Source organism: Chaetodon trifascialis, chromosome 17 (assembly GCF_039877785.1).
Source record: "Chaetodon trifascialis isolate fChaTrf1 chromosome 17, fChaTrf1.hap1, whole genome shotgun sequence".
In the NCBI taxonomy this organism is placed as follows: domain Eukaryota; kingdom Metazoa; phylum Chordata; class Actinopteri; order Chaetodontiformes; family Chaetodontidae; genus Chaetodon; species Chaetodon trifascialis.
In genome coordinates, this window is record NC_092072.1 from 5,458,113 (window position 1) to 5,481,225 (window position 23,113).

At 44.4% G+C, this 23,113-nt stretch overlaps 1 protein-coding gene across 4 annotated transcripts in view; it reads right to left on the bottom strand.

Moving 5' to 3' along the window:
* Positions 1-23,113, bottom strand: part of hivep1 (HIVEP zinc finger 1) — a 53,495-nt gene that overhangs the window by 20,297 nt on the left and 10,085 nt on the right. Inside the window, exon 1 of one of the 4 annotated variants that reach the window (XM_070983974.1) lies at positions 11,174-11,808. The exons of the other annotated variants lie outside the window; for them this stretch is intronic. The gene's annotated coding sequence lies outside the window, so the exon portion shown is untranslated. Of the gene's footprint in view, positions 1-11,173; positions 11,809-23,113 lie in introns of those variants that run through there. 4 annotated transcript variants of the gene reach the window in all.

Consider the following 23,113-nt stretch of genomic DNA (forward strand, 5'->3'; position numbering starts at 1 on the left):
GGAGAGCCAGACTCCAAACACAATGCAGAAGAGCCGAGCCAAGAAACACCAAATAATGATTTCCTCCTCGCAGTCGCAAATCATGGAAGGTGTGAAGGCTGCTCGAAACGTAGTAAAACAAATCACAAGACGCCGACAAGATTAAGAATACAATCTGCAAATAGTCATTATTGATTAATCTCTTGTTTTCAGTTCAGGGGTCACAGATTCACGTTGAGCCGATCCGTCAAGTCACGGTTTACATCCACGACTCATAAACGTGGTTTTTTTTTGGCATTAAAGTGTTGAGATGTCACATTTATACAGACGGAAAACCCAAAAATACGCCTCGCAGGGTCAGAGGAAAACACTGGTTTGATCAAGGGTCTCTCACTAAAAAGGTTTGGAAACACTGATTTAATCTATAACGTGTCAGAAAAGGTAAAAAAATGCCAAAAACAACAAAAGTGCTTGTTAATGTTCAGTGTAAAGATGTTCAGTGTACAGTGATGTGAAACAGAGAAAAGCAGTAAATCATCAGTCACCAGTGGAGGAGCATGAACTCACATCCTTCACTTCAGGAGAAGTACCAGCACTACACTGGAAAAATACAAGTCCAAGTGTAGTCCTGCATTAAAAAGTTGAAGTATTATCAGGAAAAAGAAGAATCAGAGTGATATTCCTGGTGTTTAAGCAGCATTTCAGATTGATTTCTAAACAATTTCTGTAATCAATCTGATCAATCTGCAGATTTTCTTGATCAATCCATCAGTTTTCACAAATATCCAGAAACAAATTATTCAGTTTACTGTAATTTAAGACAAAAGTGACAAATCCAAACATTTGAGATGGTGAAACTATGAGATGCTGAATGATCACTAATCAATGAATCCACTGATTCTTTCACTGTTTTCACATGTTAAAAGCGTGTCGTTCATTTTTTGTAAAATCTGCATTTGTCCAGAAACTGTCATAAATAAAATAAAATACTTAAATAAAGTACAAGTACCACAAATTTTCACTTCCTCTACTGATCATCACACGTGATAAACTGAACTTTGACCGTCTTGTTTGAAAGATAACAAACGTGAAAAAAGTGGAAGTAAAACAAGCTGCACGTCAAACTTCATCCAGTCAGCGTCTCGAGTTCCCCTCAGGTGGTGACTCTCTGACGGACGCCGTGTCATCAAACGACGCCTCGGCCGGCCCCGCGGGACAGGAAGCACGCTTCATTCATTTGTGCATGCACAGTAAACTCTGTGCAGCAGCCCAGAAAGAAGAAGAAGGAGGAGGAGGAGGAGGAGCAGCTCACATTTTTATTTAACTTTATTATGTTAAATCATTTAGTCTCCATCTACGAGCTGATTGACAGGAAACTAGTCAAGAGACATTTTGGTTATCATTCATTGTTTGAGTTTCAGGCAAAAATCACAACCAGAAATCTAAACTTTCTGCGTTATAAATCAGAGTAAACAGAAGAATTTAGTTAATTTTTACAGGTAACTGCTCATATGTTTATCTTTGTGTTTGTTTATTATTGGGACCTGGATAACCTGTGAAGGAGTGTCCATTAAGAGAAGGTGAAATGTGCACATCTGCAGCTCTGTGACAGCTGAGTGGTTCCATTTGCTGAGGAAGATCATGTGACACGCTCAAAAGCTCCAGAGCAGCGACTCAATGCTGCTGAGACTGTTCTGCGAACGGCTGTTTGCAAGGTCAGGAATGACCCTTCAGTCTCAATTAAACTCAATCTCTTTGGTAAACGAGTTCGATGAGAAGAATGACAAATGTCTCATGTCTGTTTGGTAAATCTGAAGCTACAGCCGGCAGCTGGTTAATGTAATTTTTACACTTTTATTTTTGTATGGATGAATCAAACAAGACATAACATGTAACTTACTGAGCGTTAGAGGTGCTGACAGATGACTTTGTCCCCTTAGGACAGAGCTCAGCGAGCTGTTTTCAGTCTTTATGCTAAGCTATATTTACCATTAAGACATGCAACTCTCAGCAAGAAAACAAGTAAGAGTATTCACTGAAATGTCAAACTAATCCTTAAAAAAATGAACTCTGAGAGGTTGAGTTGATCAAAACACTTTGCCCAAAAGTTGCCATGCACAAAAGCTAAGTGCTTATATATGTGACATTCATACAAAAATCCAGCTGTATCACAGAGTAAACGCAGCACTTACACATCAGTGTTCAGAGCGCCGTGTTGTCCCACAGATCTGTCAGATGAGCTGAAGGCTCTGCAGCCCCCCGACCAGCAAAAGGCAAAAACACACGATGCCAACACACACCGGACCCCTCAGGCCCCACCAGCCCTCTGCCCACTTGTTGGTTACCGTGGTGCCACGTTTGAGTGACAGCTCACCGACTGCTTCCTGCCTGCGTCGTTCGCTTTGACGAGAGCCGTCACGCTCGGCTGACGACAGCGGAGGTGTTGCTGTGGACGGTGGGTTTCAGCAGAAGTCAAAAACTGCATCTGCACACACGTCTGACCTCAGCCGTGAAATCCCATTCAGCGCCGTCACTTCACGACCCCGTTTCCCAGCAGCCCACAGGACAAAATGTTCACTTCTTACCAGCTGATGGTTGGTGGAGCAAACACTCAGAAGCTGCCTTTGTCTGGGCACAAAAGGCAGCCGGAGAAAGCACAACAAGTGCACACACTCCTGTGTCAACACAAGCAGTCACAAGTCTGCGCTTCCGCCCTATCAGCTGTGGCTGTGCAGCGGTGCGGGGCGTTGCCAGCGGTTTCCTCAGAATAATGTGACGAGGAGGGGAATTCCTGTAAGGGCCAGGAAGCAAGGGGGGTGGGGTGGGGGGTGGGGGGGGACCTGCCCAAACAGAGCGGGCTGGGTGACGTCACTTAAACCGGCTTTGGCTCCCTCCAGGGGTTCCTTCCCTCGCTCTCCCTCCCTCCCTCTCTCTGTTTGTTTCGGAGGGGGAGGAATTCAGTGTGCCCTGCCAACTGCTGGTTGCCCAACAGCTCGCTCGCTGGGCGAGGAGACTCTGAGGTGTTTACGCTTTTTTTCTTTTCAGTAATGAGGCTGAATCTGAACGGAGTCCCTTCAGACGGGGTTTAAGACACTGTGCTCAGCAGTAAATGTGTTTACTTAATCCTTGATCAGATGGTTCCTGATTGAAAGTTTTAGCGCGTATGCATGTGTTTGGACAGCATTTAACATTCAGGAACCTCTGCAGTACTTTCACAATTTACTAAAAAAAAAGTTCACTTCACTCGTTAAAAGTACTCCTACTCTCATTGGAAATAACAGAATCTATGAATATGAGCATAGTTTTGGTTTCAAAGGTTTAATACTGGACACAAGATGTTTCCACATGGCACTGCAACGAGTCAACTGACAAAATAAATTTCCAGCTGTTTTGACGATTGATTGGTCGATTCATTAATGTTTTTTAAGCAAAAACAGGAGCTTCTCAAATTCAAGATTGAAGATTCTTTATTGTCATATACTTGTAATAACGTAACATCGTCACTAGTTGTAGGAGCCTAAATGCACGTCTTTGATTTTTGGTTAAAAAAAGGGTTAATAAATAATTGAAGTTAAGTTAAGAACAACTAGAATACATGGTAATATAAGTTAATTGGTTTAGAGGGGATTAAAAGGCCTATTTACAGGTAGTTTCAGTTCAGTTGTATGATAATGTAATTAGTTTATGATTAAAAATGTATTTTGATGGTTTAAAATGGATGAAAATGTCATTTATGTAATATTTGTATTGGATGGGAGCATATAAGAATTTGGTTTTTTGAGGTGCTGTACACCTTTAATCACTTTGATTGAGGCTCCCGTGAGGTCAGTCAGTCATTGAATCGGGCGAGGTGAGAGTGGAGCCATATGGTTTTTTGACCTCTCTAAGTCTCTTAACTCTTCATCACTTCACCTCGTTTTTGGATGTGATGGATGCTTAATGCACGGTTTTTATATGTTTCTGTATCACCCTTTCTTTGTTTTGCTAAAGTAAACTGTTTAAACTTTTACGAGCGGTCCTGTGGATTTTGTCGTCGGTGTGGATGATAACGAGGGGATTAACGAGAGCGTCAGACCAGGCTCCATTGTGTGGAAACCTACACTAGTAATGAAATTTTTTGTGCTTGGTGCCAACTCAACTTCACGGTGCAATAATCGCTTCACGAAACACCAAGTGATGGCAGCCATCCTCACCGGCGCCATCTTTGAGCAAATGTGATTTTCTCTGTGTTACTTGATAATAAACTGAATATTTTGGGTGGTTTTCATCCTGGAAATCATCATTTTATCACCAAAACTAATAAACAAAGTGAGAAAATCAGTAGATTAACTGACAATGAAACAACTGTTAGCTGTGATCTCATGAAGCGATTGTCGTCTTGAACTCAGATTTGAGGTGAGCGCAGAGAAACTTTCCTCCATCAGATGACGAATGTGAGAACGGCCTTCTAGTCAAAACGAGTCAAACGCTGCACAAACATCATTCTGCACAGTGAACCTCAAACATCCGAACAGATAAGAAAACCATGTTTTTGTCTGGACGAGGTCTAAATCCAACATTCTTTCTTGTTACTTTTATTTGTCACATTTTTTGATTTTGACTTGATGTAACATAAAGCACATGAAATATCCTGTTTAAATCAAGTTTCCTGTGTCATCGCTTAAAAACAGCAAACCGCCGTTCTTTGTCTTAACTGAGGAAATCCATGAAAAACGGAGTCACCCAGCAGCAATATTGTTTTTTCTTTTTAACTGCAAAAAAAGAGGCGTTCAAGGCTGTGTGTGGGCGCAACACCAAGAGTCTGGAAGTGGCCGTGAAAACTGCCGGCTCTTGTGAGAGTCAACATTAAATTGTGCCACTCAGTCGAAGCTCTTAAAAAAATAAAAAATAAAAAAAAAGAGCCGGCAGGTAAACAGTGAATGAGTGACAGATGTTGACACTGACGGGCTGAGATAAAGCTGCAGGGTCTCAGTCAGATACCGCCTGCAGGTCACGGGGGTGTGTGACGGGGGTCATCTCGCTCAGGGCAGACGGGCCGACAGCAGACAAGCCCGCTGCGTTACATAAACATGACCGGCCGGGTGTGAAATGACAAAAGCGTCTGAGTGACGGCCGCCTGTACGTTTCACCTCACTGTACTCGACTCTGGAACAAAGAGGAAGCTCCCTCTGCTTTATTTTTGGATTAGTCATTATGGGGAATTCTGAGGGTTTTACAGTGTGGCCGCAAAAGAGGTTCAGAAAATCAGAGAAATATTTACCCAGGCCAGAGACAACAAACAGGGTGACCGAGCACTTTTTGCAGTGTCATTGCCGGAGCACAGAAGACAAATACTTTACGGGCAGAAACTCCAGGATCAACATCACGCTCTGTAATTAGGGCCAGCCGAAGCAACAGCACAGAGTTGGTGTTGGCGGGTTGAAAGCAAAAATAAACAGTGACTCACATAGACGGCTCGGCGCAGAATCTCCACTGTTCTTAAAAATGACATAAAGAGGGATCACCCTGCAAAAAGTGTGTGTGTTAGCAGAAAGTGGAGAGCAGCGGAGGACACGCCGCCTCATCCCTGTGGGAACATCTGAGTTAATGACAGCTGAGCCTGCGATAATGCAACAGAGCCTGAATGAACTAATCCAGCTAGTAACCTCTAATACCCTGCCCTCTGTGTGCCGGGTGTCCACTAGGTTAAAGATGTCCACAAACACACACACATCCTCGCCGTCATTCAGCTTGAAAACAGTCATGAATTGAGCCGACTGTGTTGCCAAAAAACTTTCTATCCTCTCTGCATACAACCAGACGCCCACGCTGACCCCTTCATACTCTGAATACCAAACTGAAACCAATCCAAAACCGCGTGGGGAGGGCCGATGAATAACAAAGCTCCATCGCAGAGCTGGACACTTTTTCCTCTATTCAGAAGGCTGCCATCTTAACCTTCTTTTCACTCGACTTCGTCTCAACACTTTAATGCTTACAGTGGTGATCAGAACTTCATTGAGACGCACACAGAGGCCACATTCATTCTGAAACAAGTTGATTTTTTGGCAAAAAGTTTCTGCCTTTATCAGAAGCAAAAAGGTCAAACTGCAGTCTGAATCCGGCGCGCTCAATAAGTACATTTACTGCAGTACAATTTGAGGTACTTTACTTATGCTACTTCTGCTCCACAACATTTCAGAGGTACTTTTTACTCCACTACATTTCTTGACTGACAGTTTCTAAACACAGCGTCCTGTTAAAGATTAAACCTGTCGCTCCCTGTGTCTAGCTGGAGCTCCTCGTCATGTTTCAGATGTCTGTGAGTTGTTAGCAGTTCAATTAAAGAGATTATCTGTTCTTGGCTGGGAGCCACTGGACTAAACTGTATATGGAGTAGTTAAAACTAGCTCCACCATAAGCAAATTGACGCATCAGGACAAACAATCTAATAATGTCATATAAAATATATCAATCCAAGGGGACATTTTACTGCAAAACAAGTACTTTTCACTCATCACTGTTGTTATCCAGCCATTGAGGGCCACCTTTGGTGAAATCATCAAAAATTCCACAGAAGCCTGTAACGACCCGTCACCATCAGAGTCAGATTTCTAACTGAGCAACATTGACTCAACCGCGAGTCCAATCGGAGGAATCTCACACAATTCTGGCCAATAGGTTTCATCCAGTTGACAGATGTTGTTCCCGTATCTCAGAATCTAATCACAGCGCCATCCTCGCTACGGGAAGCCACCGAGCATTCTAGGAAGAGACAACTCTTAATTAGATCTGGAGCGTACGAGGCTGAGTAGAGTGAGAGGCAGTGAGTGTAACAAAAGGCAGTGAGCTAACACAGGAAATAAGGATCTAAAGGTATGCAAGGTCATTGATCATGTTACAAAATAGCTGTAGGATCCTGCTCAGGCTCAACCTCTGTGTCTTGGCTGCCTCTCACCTATTCTCTTCCTCCTTCTCCCTCCTCCTTTCTGCTGTTTAGATTGCAGGACAAGGCTCATCACTCAACCATCACACTCTCCTCCATCCACTGCCTCCCACTGCTCACCCCTCGGGGGGAAGCTGAGATGTTAATGAGGGCTGTAAGTGTATGTGAAGCGTTGCGCATGGGCACATGTGAGACACGTTAGCAGCATGAAATCCATTATGGTTTCATATCAACAAATCTCTTTTTTTTGGTTGTAGAATGACTGAATCATTATTTCAGGATGTGGCCAGTTTTGAGTTGAAAGGATTGACCAATCCAACGAACAGCAGTCAGACAGTGTGTTGTTACAGTGTGCTGTTACAGTGCATTGTTAAAGACCGTTGTTACAGTGTGTTGTTACAGTGTGTTGTTACACTGCTGTGTTACAGTGCAGTGTTACAGTGTGTTTCTGCCATGCGTCGTGCTTTTACAGTGCATTGTTACATTGTGTTGTTAAAGTGTGTTTCTGCCACATATTGTTTTTTTACAGTGCTTTGTTACATTGTGTTGCTACAATGTAACACACATTGTTGCCTTCTCTTGCTACAGCGTGTTGCTACGGGGCATTGATATTGTTATAGTGCATTGTTACAGTGTGTTGTTACAGTTCCTTGTTAAGTGTATTGTTAGGGTGTGTTTCTGCCACAGTTTTATTACAGTGCGCTGTTACAGTGTGTTTCTGCCACAGTTTTATTACAGTGTGCTGTTACAGTGCATTGTTTTGTTAGTGTGTTGTTACAGTGTGTTGTTACAGTTCCTTGTTAAGTGTATTGTTAGGATGTGTTTCTACGACAGTTTTATTACGGTGCGCTGTTACAGTGCATTGTTTTATTACAGTGCCTTGTTACAGTGTGTTGTTACAGTGCCTTGTTACAGTGTGTTGCTGCCACACACTGTTGTTGTGTTGTTGCAGTGCATTGTTACATTGGTTTGTTACAGTGTTTTTCTGCCATACAGTCTGTTGTTACAGTATAGTGTTACAGCATGTTGTTACATTTTGCCATCCGCTCACCCCGGGAGACCAGAGGCCAGCTCAAGAGACTCCCACAGGGCTTTCCTGCAGCTGCTCTGAGGCTCTCTCTGGTTTCTCTTTCTGTGAATGCCGCCAGACAGCCACCTGCTTTTCTAGCTCATTTAGCACATACATGCTCTGACATAAACATGGCTGCTGCTGCATGTAAACACAGAGGCGCATGTCTGGGCAGTGCCTACAGCCGTGTGTGTCAACCAGTGAAGTGTTAGCCCCAGTGTCAGAAATGAACCAAAACAATCCATTTTCACACAAATACGTCACTTAATCAAATTCTCTATCTATAAAAAAAATCTCTATCTATTTTTGCAGAAACAGGCCTGAATGACTGCATGGTGGTCAACATGGTCCAAAAACTGATAGGATAGTTAAAATGTTATCATCTTACAGTTATCAGCCAGAGCAAAATTATACTCTCTCATAATCTGCAAACTGTCTGCCAAATTACATATTAGATGTCTAACTAATGATTGCTGTCATTGCTTAATCTGCCGGTTATTTCCTGTATTATTCAATTCATTGTTTGACATGTCTAGTCCAATAAAAACTGCAAATTCTCAGAATTAGAGCTGGAACTGGGGACTGTTTGTTATGTTTTCTTCCACCAACAGTCCAAAACCCAAATGTACCTAATTTATGCTAATCTAAGGCAAACACAGGCAGCAAGTCTTCATGTTTACCATCACATTTTGAGCCATCTTGCTTCAAGAACTCAATTGCTTAAACCACCCTGTTGGTGATGCTGCAGGTTTGACAGTCTAGCAAACAATACCGACCATCAACAACAGGTTGAATTCTGGGAATTACAGAGAGGTAAAAGCAGCTTTGACCTTTGATATGGTTCTGATGGATACTGTGGCTGCTTCTTCCTCTGATGTTGTTGTTGCCACCCACCTCCACGCCATTCACTGCTGTTACTCTGTGCTTTCCTCTGCCATCAGCAGTAGGCAGGAGGTAACGTTACATAACCACAGTGAGCACGAGCGACATGGCGTTCCCTCACTCTCTTCCAATGTTCCTCCTCCACCTTCTCCACTCATTTTCTCAATCCTCACTTTCCCCACCATATTTTCCCCCATTCTCCTTCCTCTTTCTGCCCCTTTCCATCATCATCATTCTCTTCTACCTCCCCATTTCCCAGTTTCTCCCTCCCTGCCTCTTTCCTGCCTCCACTGCCCACTCCCCTCTCCTCCGTTTCTTTCACATCAGTGTAAAAACAGTACGAGGACGTGGTGATCAACATGTCTTATAAAACCTCACATGTTCAGCCATCTATCAGAGCACAGAAATGACAGCACCAGACTCTACCAGCTGCAACGAGACATTATCATTGTTACAGATTTAGAAATTGACCAGTAGTGAACCAGAAGGGCTTGTTTGGTTTGACCAACGGCTCAAAAACCAAAGATTTACAATAATGTGAGACAAACAAAAGCAGCAAATTTAAGAAGCTGGGACATGATTAATCAACTAATTGTTGCAGCTCCACTAATAATCAAGTTTCCATCCAAATGCAGCACAATTTTAAACAATTTTCCAGAAAAACTGCAAAAGACAATGAGAAATATTGTTTCCATCCACTACTGCTACGTGAATACTGGGAGGTAGTTTAATGAGATAAACAGCTGGTGGCGCTAAGTCTCCAGTGAGGTATTATTAAACCACTGCAGAAGAAGAGGGCACGACGAGATGACGCCTCTAAACGAGCGCCAGTCAAATGTCAAACAATGGAAAACAGGATGGAAATATGGCATCCATGTTTGTTTCATGAGTTAATTTGAATCTTAGTCTCCTCACAGATCTTTGGTTTGTTCTGTGGATGTTAAACTCTCAAACTTCATGTGTTTGTTTGTTTGTCTGTTTCCATTGTACCTCTGTTTTTATTGACGCATCAGCTTTTCCACGTCAGCGTGAAAACCTGTCACATGTCGGGTGTTTCCGCTCTGGTTTCTTTAAGGGCAAACGGCTGATGCAGGTGAATGGAAAACGCAATTAGTGAGTAAACAGGAAATCCTGCGACGCCGAAAGGATTACCTGAGGCCGCTGCTGAGGTGGATGTTTCCAGCAGAGTTAATAAGATGATGCATTTAAAAGAACATAATGAAATTACAGCAGAAAAGAACAAATTAAAAGCAATTAAGAAAAGGACGCTTGCAAATAAACAGCCTGGGGTGCTTTAGCAGCGCTAGTAAGTGACCTCAGTGCTTCTCCTCTTTAATAATAACAGGTACATCTATTCTTACATGGAGGGAGGGGGTGCAGCTAAGCGAGTGTGGTGATCTCATGGTGTGTGGAAGAAGAAGTCAGAAGTGTCGTAAGTTCAGCTCTGCTCTATCTCTGGACCGAACTGTTGCATAACACCGACAGCTCAGGCTTATCCTGTCCTCTCGCTCATGTTGGACGTCAGCTGCTGCGGCTGCATGGACGAGGAGGACCGACACGCCGCCGCGGACGAGTGCTGGAGCATTAGTGCTCGCTGCTGGCGGGTTAATGAGCCATCGCAGATGTTAAGCCCTCGACCAAAATTGCCGTTCCTCAGAGGAGATGCGAATAAAACGATGATGGACGGCCAGTGTGCAGGCTGGCGTGGAAAGATATTTTAATGATGATAAACTCTTCAGAAACTTGTGTACTTCACGGAGTTTAGCTTTTCTCTGTTGAATTCGAGCTGTAAAGTAACGCAGCTGAAACAATTAGCTGATTAAATGATCAGTGCATTCACAGAAAATTGAATCTGCAACTATTTTCTGAGTCGTTCCTCAAGCAAAAATGCCAAACATTTCATGGTTTCAGCTTCTCAAATGAGACGATTTTCTGCTTTTGCTGACAATGTCGTGAAGTGAATACTGTAAATGTGTGTCAGCAACCAGACTGAATATTTTTAGGCTTTGAACAGCTGCTTCTGAAGATGTCATGGGACAGTCATCATTTTCTGACTATAGACTGTAATTACCGATAATCAAGAAGATAGTTTCAGCCCTGAAAATAAGTGGAAAATGGCCAATCCTGGTCACTTTAAATGAATTTTCCCACCACGGCTCCCATGAAGCAACACTGAGTAGGAGGCAAACTTCAGCAAAATCAAGGCGATATGATGTGATGATATTAAAGGAAATGAAAGAGGAAACGAAAGCCTGCAGTGAGGAATAAAACACAAAGTGATCAGCACAAAGACGAGCTCTCGCAGCTCTGCACTGTACCTGTTCGGAGGGAGAAGTGGACCAAAGAAAGTCGACACTTTGAGGCTGAGCGCTCAGAGAGTAGCTGCCGCTCTTCCTCCCGGACTCAGACACGCTGACGGGGGAACACCTGACATTCCAGACCCAGACAGACACTTTCCCGGCCAATAACCGCCGACATTCCCGAGCCTCTGTCCGTCTCCCGCAGGAAGAAAGGCAGAAAAGTGAAACGGCACGGCGGAGCAGAGCGCCGAGCGTCTGGCCGCCGTCTGTCTGTCCTCACACAGCTTTCACTTCTCACTTCTGCCTGTTTTTTGTGCCGTCTGTCAGCGGAGCAACCACGCTCCTTCCTCCTCCCTGCCTGCCTGCCTGCCTTTGTGTTCCTTCTCCCCCCTCCTCTCCTCTCTTCTCCTCCCTCTCTGTCTTCCTTTTTTTTAAAGCCTTCTCTAAATCAGGGAAAGCCCTCCCTGCCTGCCTGCAGGAGCGCTGACTTCCCCGAGCCGAGCGGCAGCGCTCTCTCTTTTCATAAAAAAGCAAAACAAAGCAGGATGGAGGCTCTGAAGCAGCACAGGTCTAATTCCTCTGTAACTCGCTCGCATACGCACTGTCAACATCAGATTAGCAGCTAACCTACTTGTGGCGCACAACCTCCCACACCCCCGCAGAGGATATAAATACTCATCTATCCGTTCTGTACATTAATCCTATCTGTGGAGGGTGAGCAGCCGAGCGGCGGGGACGCACGGCGAGGCTAACGAAGGCGTGTGACGTACAGCGCGGGGTTGACCTGGACGTCAACACAACACCACCTCCACATCGACACACAAGCAAGAGGCTGCTGAGGATGGACCCAAGTCATGGTCATTTTTTAAGGATTTTTCTTTCAGTATCACTTAATCTTAATTCTCAATTAATCTTTAGGCCATAAAACTTAACTAGAAAGTCCTCAAACTGCTTGTTTTGTTGATAAGATGAAGAAATGCAGCAAGTGCTCACAACTGAGAACCTGGAAGAGGAGAACATTTGGCATTTTTTCCTGATATTATTTTTATCTGTGAGGTGTAATAAACACTCAGCGTCCTCTTTATTAGGTAACCCTCTGCAACGTCGTGCAGGAAAATGTGGCGCCTCCCGAGGAGCTGATGTGTATCATGTGTTTTGACAGCGCCTGTGTGTGCTGCATTCAAGGGTTTAGGCCTTGAAAATGTGAAAAAACAGGCATCACAGTTTCCCCGATTTAAACAAATTACAGCCCAAACTCAAAAGATAATTATATTTATGAAGATTTCAAAGAGCGAAAGCTACAAATCGTCACATTTGAGAAGCTGTAAACGGTGAATATTTGTCATTTTTAATCATCTAAATCACTTTATTGATCAAAGAAAAATGCTTTCTCGCTGGAAAGATCAATATCAATCTCATGCCCGTGTGTTAAATGTGGAGCTGGAGTCTGGATGTGATTAGACTTCGCCCAACTGTTGTTCACCAAAAACAGTTACGTAACTCTCTGAAACCACTAAGTGCCTTTTTTTTACATTTCTCTGTTTGTACGAGTTAAACAAAGGAGATAATTGGTTAATTAGTGAGTTTTAGAGGTGCTGGAGGAGGTGGATTTTTGAACGTTAGAGCCAGGCTAGCCCTTGTTTCCAGCCTGTCTGCAGCCGTCCACCGACAGAGCACATTTGATCTTCTCCTCTCGTCAGTTTATCAACTATTCGTATCAGCAGGACGGGTAGGGTGCATGTTTTCTCCATGGCTCACTTGCTGAAACGCACACACACACACACACACACACACACACACACACACACACACACACACACACACACACACACACACACACACACACACACACACACACACACACAGACAGGCTTTAGCAACACCTGCACACACCGCTCAGACTCACTGTTACTCACGCTGTGAACACGGACGATAAAACCGCGGTTATAAACAATGCCTGGATTTCATTTTACAGGGCACACCTGAACCCGAGAATGAGTCACACATCGACGCCCTGCAGGTTCCCACACACAACTTCTGCCTCTCACAGTTTTACATGGCAGCGGCTTCCTGATTTTCATTTAAATCTGTTTTTTTTTTTGTTTTTTTTTGGAGGGGGGAGGCAGCAGCTCTGCTCGGTGCCTCAACTGAAATCATCCAAAATGCGAGGTCTAAAAATACAACCAGAGGATTCTTAAGTCACCCCTTCCTCCCTCCTCTGGCGCTCCCCCAGCGAGCTCACTTAGAGGAGGGAAGTCGGGGATCGTCGCAGCTCAGAATTCCCCCGAGTCTCTCCCACCCACGAGGCAGCGGGAGCCCAGAAACCCCCTCCCAACATCTCTCCCCATGGCAACAGCGGCTAAAGGAAGACATGGCACATGTTACGCAAGAGGATGAAGCTTTGCCAGCAGGCAGGCACCCCTTCCTCCTCCTCCTCCTCCTCCTCCTCCTCCCTCTTACACATATTTTCACAGCCTCCCCATTAACCCTCTTTACATTTGTCCCTATCGTTCTCCTCACCTGGCATCGTTCTCCCCCTCTTTCACGCTCTCTTTCACACCCTTAACTCTGGCGCTCTGCCATCTTCCCCTTCCCCATCCTCGGCTGCTGCTTTGCCCCCTTTTCATTTCGCTTTGCGCCCTCTCCTCCAGGCTTTTTCAGAGGCATTTATCTTTGTCCTGCGCCCGCAGAAACACTGCGCTGCTGCTGCTGCTGCATGGCTGAGCAGCTTTTTCCATTTAAAAAAAAAAGAAAAAAAAAGCTATTACTACGGTCAACCGACCCGATAGCCGGCATGTCGCTGTGGCTTGATGGGAAGCGCGACGTGACCGCCTGACCCCGCTGAAGGGAGCGGAGCAGGAGTTTCCCATCGTTCCTGCAGCGTTCACCAAGTTTCAGACTTTTAAGGCCTGTTTAATAGCACACAGAGTGGAACTGTGGCCGGTGTGAAACAGATATTAAATATGATGATGGAGAGTAGAGACAACATTATGTGTATATACATAAAATCACATTTGTTCAGCACTTTGCATCAGGATGTAACAACATCCTACTGATACATTTAACTTCATGCAAAGTCGACCAATTGCAAATGATTCAGTCACAATTTATAGTGAATCAATCAACTTTTATTTATTTATTTATTGTAGTTTGATCATATCTTGCTTTTTTTACTGACGTATCTTGCTGTTGCACTGTCGCCTTTGCTACTGTAACACTGCAAAATATCTGTCTTATTTAAGTTCATCGTAAAATTGATTGTGAACTGATCATTTTCCGAGCTGCTGTAGCTGTCAGTGGTGAGTGTTTGCCACCCGTCTGATGGTTCTGGATGAAACTCCTACAGCACATCCACCATAGATTTGATTTTTGTTAAGTTCCACTCAGTAAAATAATTTCTGTCATGCATTTTTAATTTCAGGGCCTTTAAACCATTTTGAGGCTGCAGCTGCTGCCATCTTTGTTGCATGTTTCTATGGTTCGTTCCAGCTGTTTTGTTGCCTCTTGTGATTTAACTCTTGGGGTGTTGTAGATTAATTTAGCCCATAAATCACAATCTTTCCCCAACTTTATTGAGTTCAGTCAGCGGTTAACCATAACCATGAAAAGGTTTAATAATGCTGGTTTCATCATGAGCGGAAACTGTATTGAGATCAGATATTTTGTCAGTGAACGCTTTGCTGATCCGTTCAGTCTTGACCTCCTTGCATCTTATCAGATTCTCTGATCGAGCTTTGTGTTTCCTTCAGAGCGTATTTGCTTTTGCAGATTAGTTGTACATAAACATCATTTCTATGAGACGAGTTTGCTTTGCAGTGCTTCACCTTCTCACAGCTGCCTGCCTCCTGTCACTGCGGCCTCGTGACCTCGCTCTAAATACGCCTGAGTGTTTATATACAGCGTCGGCCATCAACTGCGTCTGTGTCTTTAAAATATTGACCTGACCTCGGTGACCCTGCTCAACCTTCCTGATGACTCACACACCGTTTGGGGGCTTTCAATCTTTCACCATCGACCTGACGGAGTCCACTGAGTCTGTGCAGCCAAGGACGAACGACCCCCTCCCCTCCCCTCCCCACCCCACCCCACCCCACCCCACCCCTCCCCCTGACACTGACAGACACTTCAGGGCATACAACACTCACTTCCTCCAACTCCTCCTCCGCATCCTTGCTCAGTCAATACCTTACAAACACACAAACCGCACAGACGAAACAACATATTTCCTGATGGCAACTAGCCTACACAAGCAGTGAGGAAAGGATCAAAACGAAGAGTGAGTTTATGAATGAACAGCCCTCATGATATGAGGCGGGGGCCCCTGTTTTTTTTTTCTTTTTAAGAGGCCCTGCAGAGGGAACTTGTTGCTGACATGCGAAGGGTCTGCTGATTCCTGTAAAACACCCACAGGCTGGAGACTTACAGCTCTCAGCTCCTTTATTCAGCATCCTGCTTTCTGCTGACGGACTGCTGAAGAGCCAGCAAGTGTGCGCTGAACAAAAGAGAAAGTGAGGCTACGCTGCAAAGAAGAAGCCAGCATCCAAAGCCGTGGTCAAAATCGCAATTTTCTTTTTCTCTATTTTCTGACATTTTTTAGACAAAACAATTGAACCGATCAATAAATCTAAATAAATCAAATCTGCTAGTGAAGGTTCAAGTTTGGTTTGGTTTCTAGTGCAAAGATGCCACATTTCTAACCTATTTACTCCCATGCTGGGACACACAGAGTGACCTGTCGCTGCAGAATAATCACTGGTCTGTAGTTGAAGCCCTTTGCAGTCTGGACTTTAACGTGGCTAGCTTAGCTTAGCATAACGACTGGAAGCAGGGGGAACATTTAGCCTCGGTCTGTCCAGAGAGACAAGAAACACCAACATCTCTGAAGTTCACTCACAAACATCTTGTTTTTTCAGTGGAAGCAGACATGAGGTTTTCCATGGTCCCAGCACTGCTGCGTTAACAAACACAGAGCAGAATATCCTTCGCTGAGCGCCACAAAAGACCCGCTGCAATTTTCTCTAATCATTTCAAATTGCTTGTTGTGCTGCTAAAATGCACAGCCTTCTTAAAATGTCCCTCTGAGCTTCTTCATCCTCCACACATCACTAAGTGTTTAGGAGGGATGACAAAAAAAAAGTCAATGCTTTAAAGGAGCGGCGAGGCGCGGCGGTGGGATGATCTTAAACAGAGCAGAGGATTGTCGTGTGAACGTTTCAAAGGAAATTGAGACGTCTTCTGACAGGGTTTTAAACGTGTTGAGGAGGAGGGGGTCGCTTCAGTTTGTCGCCTGTAAGAGCAGCGCCGGCCTCCGTCCCTGTGAGGCCTGATAGTTAGTCATTCCCCCGCCTGATGCATGTGACTGAGAGCCACGCAGCTGTGCTCTGATTGGCCGGTGCGCCGCAGCAATGATGGCAGACGTCCCACGCAGCAGAGAAACAGCAAGTGTCAATGTTGATAAATACAGCCCACGGCCTGACCTTAAGGAAACCACACAGCTAACCTCTGCCTTCCCACCCATCTGCCCACCTGCCCTCGCCTCCACCTCAACATCTGGTGAGCACAGCGGCAGACGACCTGTCGCTTCGAGTCAAGGACGAGGTCTCCCGAAGGCTGACTAGACTGATAAACTGAGACTTCAAAGTAATTTACGATCTTAAATTCAGCATAATGTGTGTAATCACTGAAGAAAACACATCAGGGTCAACGTCCCAGATGCCGTGAGCAGAATTAAAACGCCAACATTGACTTAATTATGAACTGTTATGTCGCTGCGGCAAAGTGCTCTCATTAATACTAACGGCAGAGCGTTCATACACATATATAAGGGAAGTCAGAGTCAGCAGCTCCTCTGAGCGGCCTCATGAATCAATGCATGATCTGACGAGGCCAGACTGGAAAGAGGATGACGAGCAGAGCGGGGGATTCACGGCGGAGTGGAGGAATGTATGAATGTACCTCTGGGCTTGTCACTCAAAAGAGGATTTCCCCACCAGATCGTAACTGACATCCACAGCCATCGCTACGGAACGACCTCCGCCCGTTTTCTCTCCGTCAAACCCCAAACCTCACCGCCGCGCTCTCTGCCAGGGTCTCCGGTTGAACTGACGCCGTCGCAGCATCTCCTCCTCTCCGAGTGATTTCCTCTTTTTCCCTCTAAACCTTCTCTGACAGCTCGAGTGTGATGTTGGACCTCAGCCCTCTTCAGGCGTGGAAGATGGAATGTTTCTGACTTCATCGAGCTGCTGAAGTGAAGCTTTTTGTCACCCAGACGTCTTTTACATCAGCGTTCCTTCACAGCTTCACTGAGGTGTTCCCATCCAATCAGCGGAAACGCAGGAAATAAAAAAATACATGTATCCCAAAAAAGCTTTTAGGCCCGGTTGAGGTGGGATAGTCAATAAAAGCAAAATACCGCTCACTGATAAACATAGAGGAGGAGTGCTGCTCAAGATGCTTATTTTTCTGTTGATCATCTAATTGATTAATCACAGGTCTCGAAATGTTGTCCATCAGTGATACAAAATGTGTTTGGGACAAGCAGATCTTCCTCAGGGACAAAATGGACACAATTTAAGTATGTATGCATAACTATCACTAAGCAAATAACAAACTGAACCAAGCACAACGAACCACGTCTTCTGATGTTTCTACTGTAGTTCAGCCAGAGACCAGCGAAAAATTTGATGCATTGCAATCTGAAAGGACACAGTGGACTAACGGGGGACGCACTCTTTTTCCCAGCTAATAGCACACAACTAACAGAGCTAATAGAGACAACAGAGCTTACAGCTAATGGAGCTAATAGCACACAGCTAATGGAGCTACTAGAGCTAACAGAGCTTACAGCTAATGGAGCTAACAGAGCTTACAGCTAATGGAGCTAATAGCACACAGTTAATGGAGCTAATAGAGCTAACAGAGCTGACAGCTAACAGAGCTAGTAGCACACAGCTAATGGAGCTATGAGTGTTTACGGGGCTGACAGCTAACAGAGCTAATAGCACACAGCTAATGGAGCTAAGAGTGCTAACAGAGCAGAGCTGACAGCTAACAGAGCTAATAGTACACAGCTAATGGAGCTAAGAGTGCTAACAGAGCAGAGCTGACAGCTAACAGAGCTAATAGTACACAGCTAATAGAGCTAAGAGTGTTAATGGAGCTGACAGCTAACAGAGCTAATAGCACACAGCTAATAGAGCTAAGAGTGCTAACGGAGCTGACAGCTAACAGAGCTAATAGCATACAGCTAATAGAGCTAACGCAGCTAACAGCTAATGGAGCTAAACACACAGCTGTCCTTCAGCTGAGTCGTTTGGAGGTAAAAGTAATCTGAATACTGATACTTTTAACGAACAAATACTGCTGATAACCAAGCAAAGGAACATTTGGATTTTGGGACAGCTTACGTTCACTTCAGGATTGTGTTAATTAACCATCTTGAGGGGAAATACAGACGATATGAATAACTTAAAATTAGCTCGCCCAAGTTTATTAAACTTTTTTTTTTCTGTGATCAAGAGGATACAGCCATCTTTGAAGGCAGCACACGACACACATTTTCCTTTCTTTCCTAATTTTTATTAATCTTTCCTGACTTGAGACCAACGTCTTAAGCTGCCATCAGGTCAGTGTAACGAGGTGCATGTCTGAACCCCGTCTCTGTCTGCAGCCAGGCTTTAGTCTTTATCCCACTTCAACGTCATAATTTCCCAGATTTGTATTTTAACACTTCTGTGTCAGCTCTTCTCTTACCGGTTTTCCCTGAGCTTTTTCCCCCCAGTCTGCTTTTCTGCCCTCTTTCATCTTTGCAGCCCTCGCCCCCCTCCCTCCACACTCGTAGGAGGTTCCAGCAGTAGGACACAAGGAACAGCACCTGCAGACCGAGACTCATGCTGCTCTGTTTCCCTGGCAACCCCTACATTGGGCTTTGCGTGTGCAAACCATTAAGCAATGCCAGCTCTGAATACACACACGCATGCAGCTGCACACACACACACACACACACACACACACACACACACACACACACACACACACACACACACACACACACACAGAAAAGCACCCCCGCACAACAACCCTTTTAAGGGTTTCCGGCTGGTGGATGCTTGCTTCTTCTTCTTCTTTTTTTTTTAATTTCCAAAGCTTTTTTATTTTATTTTATTTTTTTACCTCCAACTGCAGCAGCTTAACTCGCGTCACATTTTCCCCACAATCATAAAAACAGACCCCCTGAGACTCTGCAGCCCCCGTCTAACAGAGGCAGGTTTTGTTGGGGCATTTCTCTGCAGATGACATATATCCTCGGTGCGTATGCGAGCTCTCCGCCTCCTCGGTGTGTCATGAGCACATCGCCAAATAATGTGACATCCAGCCCGGCATCGGTCCCGCGTCGCCACCGCAGGGAGAATTTCTTCCACTATTCTGCGTCTCTGTGCTGACGCCAGCAAAGGCAAATCCTGCCGGCCCCCGCCCTGTTTCCCCCCCTCGTCATTCCCGCTCACCTTTCTGACTTGCCAACATCAATGCTGCTCAACCAAGTTTCCAGGAAGTGGCTCCGCAGGCCACAAAAGCTCACCTGTGGAGGGAAAAGGTGCATGCGTGCGTACGCGCACCTAACAAGTAGAAGGTCACCGTTCGTTAGCTCCAATTTACCTCGGCCTGCCTGAGCCCTTCACTAATGCTTCACTTTGAAAAGTTTAAGCCCAATAATTTGACTGATTGGGCAGCAGTCCCCGCCGCAGACACAAGATGAAGCCGAGGACACACACACGAGGCTGTAAACAGTCGGGTCATCTGTCTTCAGGGGGTCGCACGTAAATGGATGAACGGGCGGCGAGCTCACGGCGACACACACACACACACACACACACACACACACACACACACACACACACACACACACACACACACACACCTGCCTCAGCAGCAGCAGGTAAAAGAGGCTTTGGCAGGCTGCTAATGAGCGACGCCGTGATCGTTCGTAGAACATTTCGTCTCACATCAAAATGCATCTCTGCCTCCACAGAGCGACGCTCGCAGCTCAGATGAGGAGGTGCACGACTTAACAAACACGCAAGAGACACACCAACACAGACGCACGCGGCTGAAACGCACACATGCGAGACCTTTTCTGCACAGGCAGGCGGGCGGTGTTAGCTATGGTATTAGTCACCAACGTCTGATAAACAGGCCAGAGTGTGACAGACATTCAAACTGAGAGTCTGCACGCAGCAAATGGTTTTAGGTGAGGTGGGAGGAAGAAGTGGGGCTTCCTGAGACGAAGAATTAAAATTATTTCTCTGTTTTACGTGATAAACTGAACGTCCTTGTGCTTCAGACACAACAAGCAGTGTGAAGTGAATTTAGTCTTTTTTATTTGATTGAATTATTAAAATTTTGATCATTCACTCAGTTACAGTGGTATATAACGTGGTTGACCTTTCCAGTGCAGTAATTAAAGGGCCCCAGAAGGAAGAACAGATTCTTCTGTATGAGCTCTTTGGTTCAACACTTAAAGACAGACAGAGCAGTTATCATGGGAGACAAATGTCAGCTCGCAATAGAGGAAGAAGCGAGATACTGAAAAAAGAAACTGAAAAGCAGCACATTTGGAAAATGGTTGCAGCTCTGATTCCTTGAATTTATTTGAAAACAAATACAAGGTGTTTGGTCTCTTCAGCACGCAAGCAAGCAATTCAATTTAACTAAATTTTTTATTCAGACTCAATTAATTTTTTGTTCTTGAGTGAAGTTACAGAGAGCAGATTGTAAACATCTGACTGGCATTTTGGTTCACAACCAATTTGTGACCTCAACTCAAAAGTCAAAAAAAGAATAAACTAATTACGCAAACAAGCTGCCGCCTGAAATCCTCTCAAACTAGCCAACTCACAAATTGGTTTCCTCAAAACCAGATGTTTCCAGGTGTTAGGGAGGTTCCTCTCTTCCCCACCACAGTGTAGTTACCCTGAGGGCTGATTTGTCACGCAGCAACCGCCCTTCACTTAGCAGAAAGCTCAAGGTGATGAAAAACACCACCATTTGTAAGATGCACCTCACAATTAAGAGTTCACGCAAAATGGAAAAAGGCCACAAGTCCCTGATCCCTGATAATCACATTTTCCATCATCAAAAAATGTCTTCTGCACAATGAACCATGAGTGGATGTGCCTGCCATTAAAACCAGCACACAGTGAAAAATGACTCAAGTACGCGCTTTTATTCCTCCATTAAAAAGAAGGAATAGACATTAACCCACATTTCAGGATGGCAGAGTGAGCGCTCGCCAGATTCAGTTTCATTCACACAAAATATGGCTGTAAAAATTCCTCCCTCCCTGTCGCAGCTCTGCCTCTCTGTCAAAGTGAAAGCTTCTCTGAGGTTAGCACCAAGTTAAACAGACATCCCTGAACTAGTTTCAGCCTGTCTTGTTGTAGTTACTGTTGCTAAAACCCCGGTTTATTCCCGCCTCTGGGAGAGAAGTTCCCTTTGTGTGAATCTCGCTGCGTTCGCACACTGTAATTTGAAGGGACCGTACGGAAACACTGGTTTGGCTGCCTGAGCATGACACAACATGTAAAAATCCATTGCCGGGGCCAGGATGTTAACTCTTTCTCTGCACCTCTGAGGCTTTTACATAAGCACAATGTAAACAGCCCAGCATCGTCACCTTACAGAGCCTTCAAAGTCAAGCTAAAACGCAGAAACTCTCACGTTTTCCGGATGTAAAACCTGAACTGTAACATACTGCAGCTATTAGGCACAACACCATTTGTGTGGGCAGTTTCCATTTGACAGACATCTGAAGGCTGGTGTTGCTCGGAGACACAGAAGCTAGCATGCTAGGGCTAACTAGCTTAAACCTGGAAGGTGTTAGCTGGTTAGCCTGTGGTAGAGGAGGTACTCAGATCTGTTCCTAAAGTAAAAGTGGTACTACTGAAGTGCAGAAACACTCTGTTACAAGTGAAAGTTACTGAAGTAAAAAAACACAAAAAGTGCTCGCATCAACGTATACTTAAACTATAAAAAGTAAAAGTACTCATTATACAGAATGGCTCATTTCAGAATAATGTATATGATATTATTGCACTTTCAGGTTGCAGCTGGTGTGAAGCTATGACTTTATTTATACATAAAGTTTACATATATCACTATATATCTACTTTGTTGTATATTTTTTCTCAAATGTGCAATAACACTGTATTTATTCATATTGGCAACAGTGTTCTTTATAAACTGTATGTATTGTGCATATACATATACTAAAATTCAAGGTTTCTTCCTGTGCAACAGTATTTCTCAAGTGCAATACAACATACGACATTGGTAGCTTTTTTTACTTGCTGGCTATTAACGACTTAAATTCCTTAACTGTGGGATCAGTAAAGTTTTAACTTATTGTATCGTATATATACTGCCTGGAGACAAATAAAGTCTTATTGATATAATAATTAATTTGTTGATTACATGTTTTAATTATTAATCTGAATCTGCCAAGTAACTTAAGTTATCAAATAAATGTAGTGGAGTAAAAAGTACAAAATCTGTGGTAGTGGAGTGAAGCCTGAAGTGGCAGCAAATAGAAATACTCAAGTACTTCAACACTTTATCACACTTGAGTGATGAAGCTCAGTTCTCCTCAAATCGACTCACGCTGCAGCTTTAAAGCAGCAAACTGTGTCCGGTGTCAGGCCGTCTCTGGGTTAGCGTATACCTGACAATACAGGTTGCTGCTGCAGTTTATTCTAACCCTGCATATTTAACCACGGTCAGACGCACAGTTGATCATTAACAGGAAACTGTTTCTGTCAGTTTGCTGCAAATTACTGAGGCGGTGAAAAACAACATGAGCTGACAGACAGACATCTGAACTGTCCTTATCCTTTCAATTCTGGCTCATGAAAACAAATTTGCACCTGCTTTTAACATAATGAATCCAACATCGCTTGCACATTA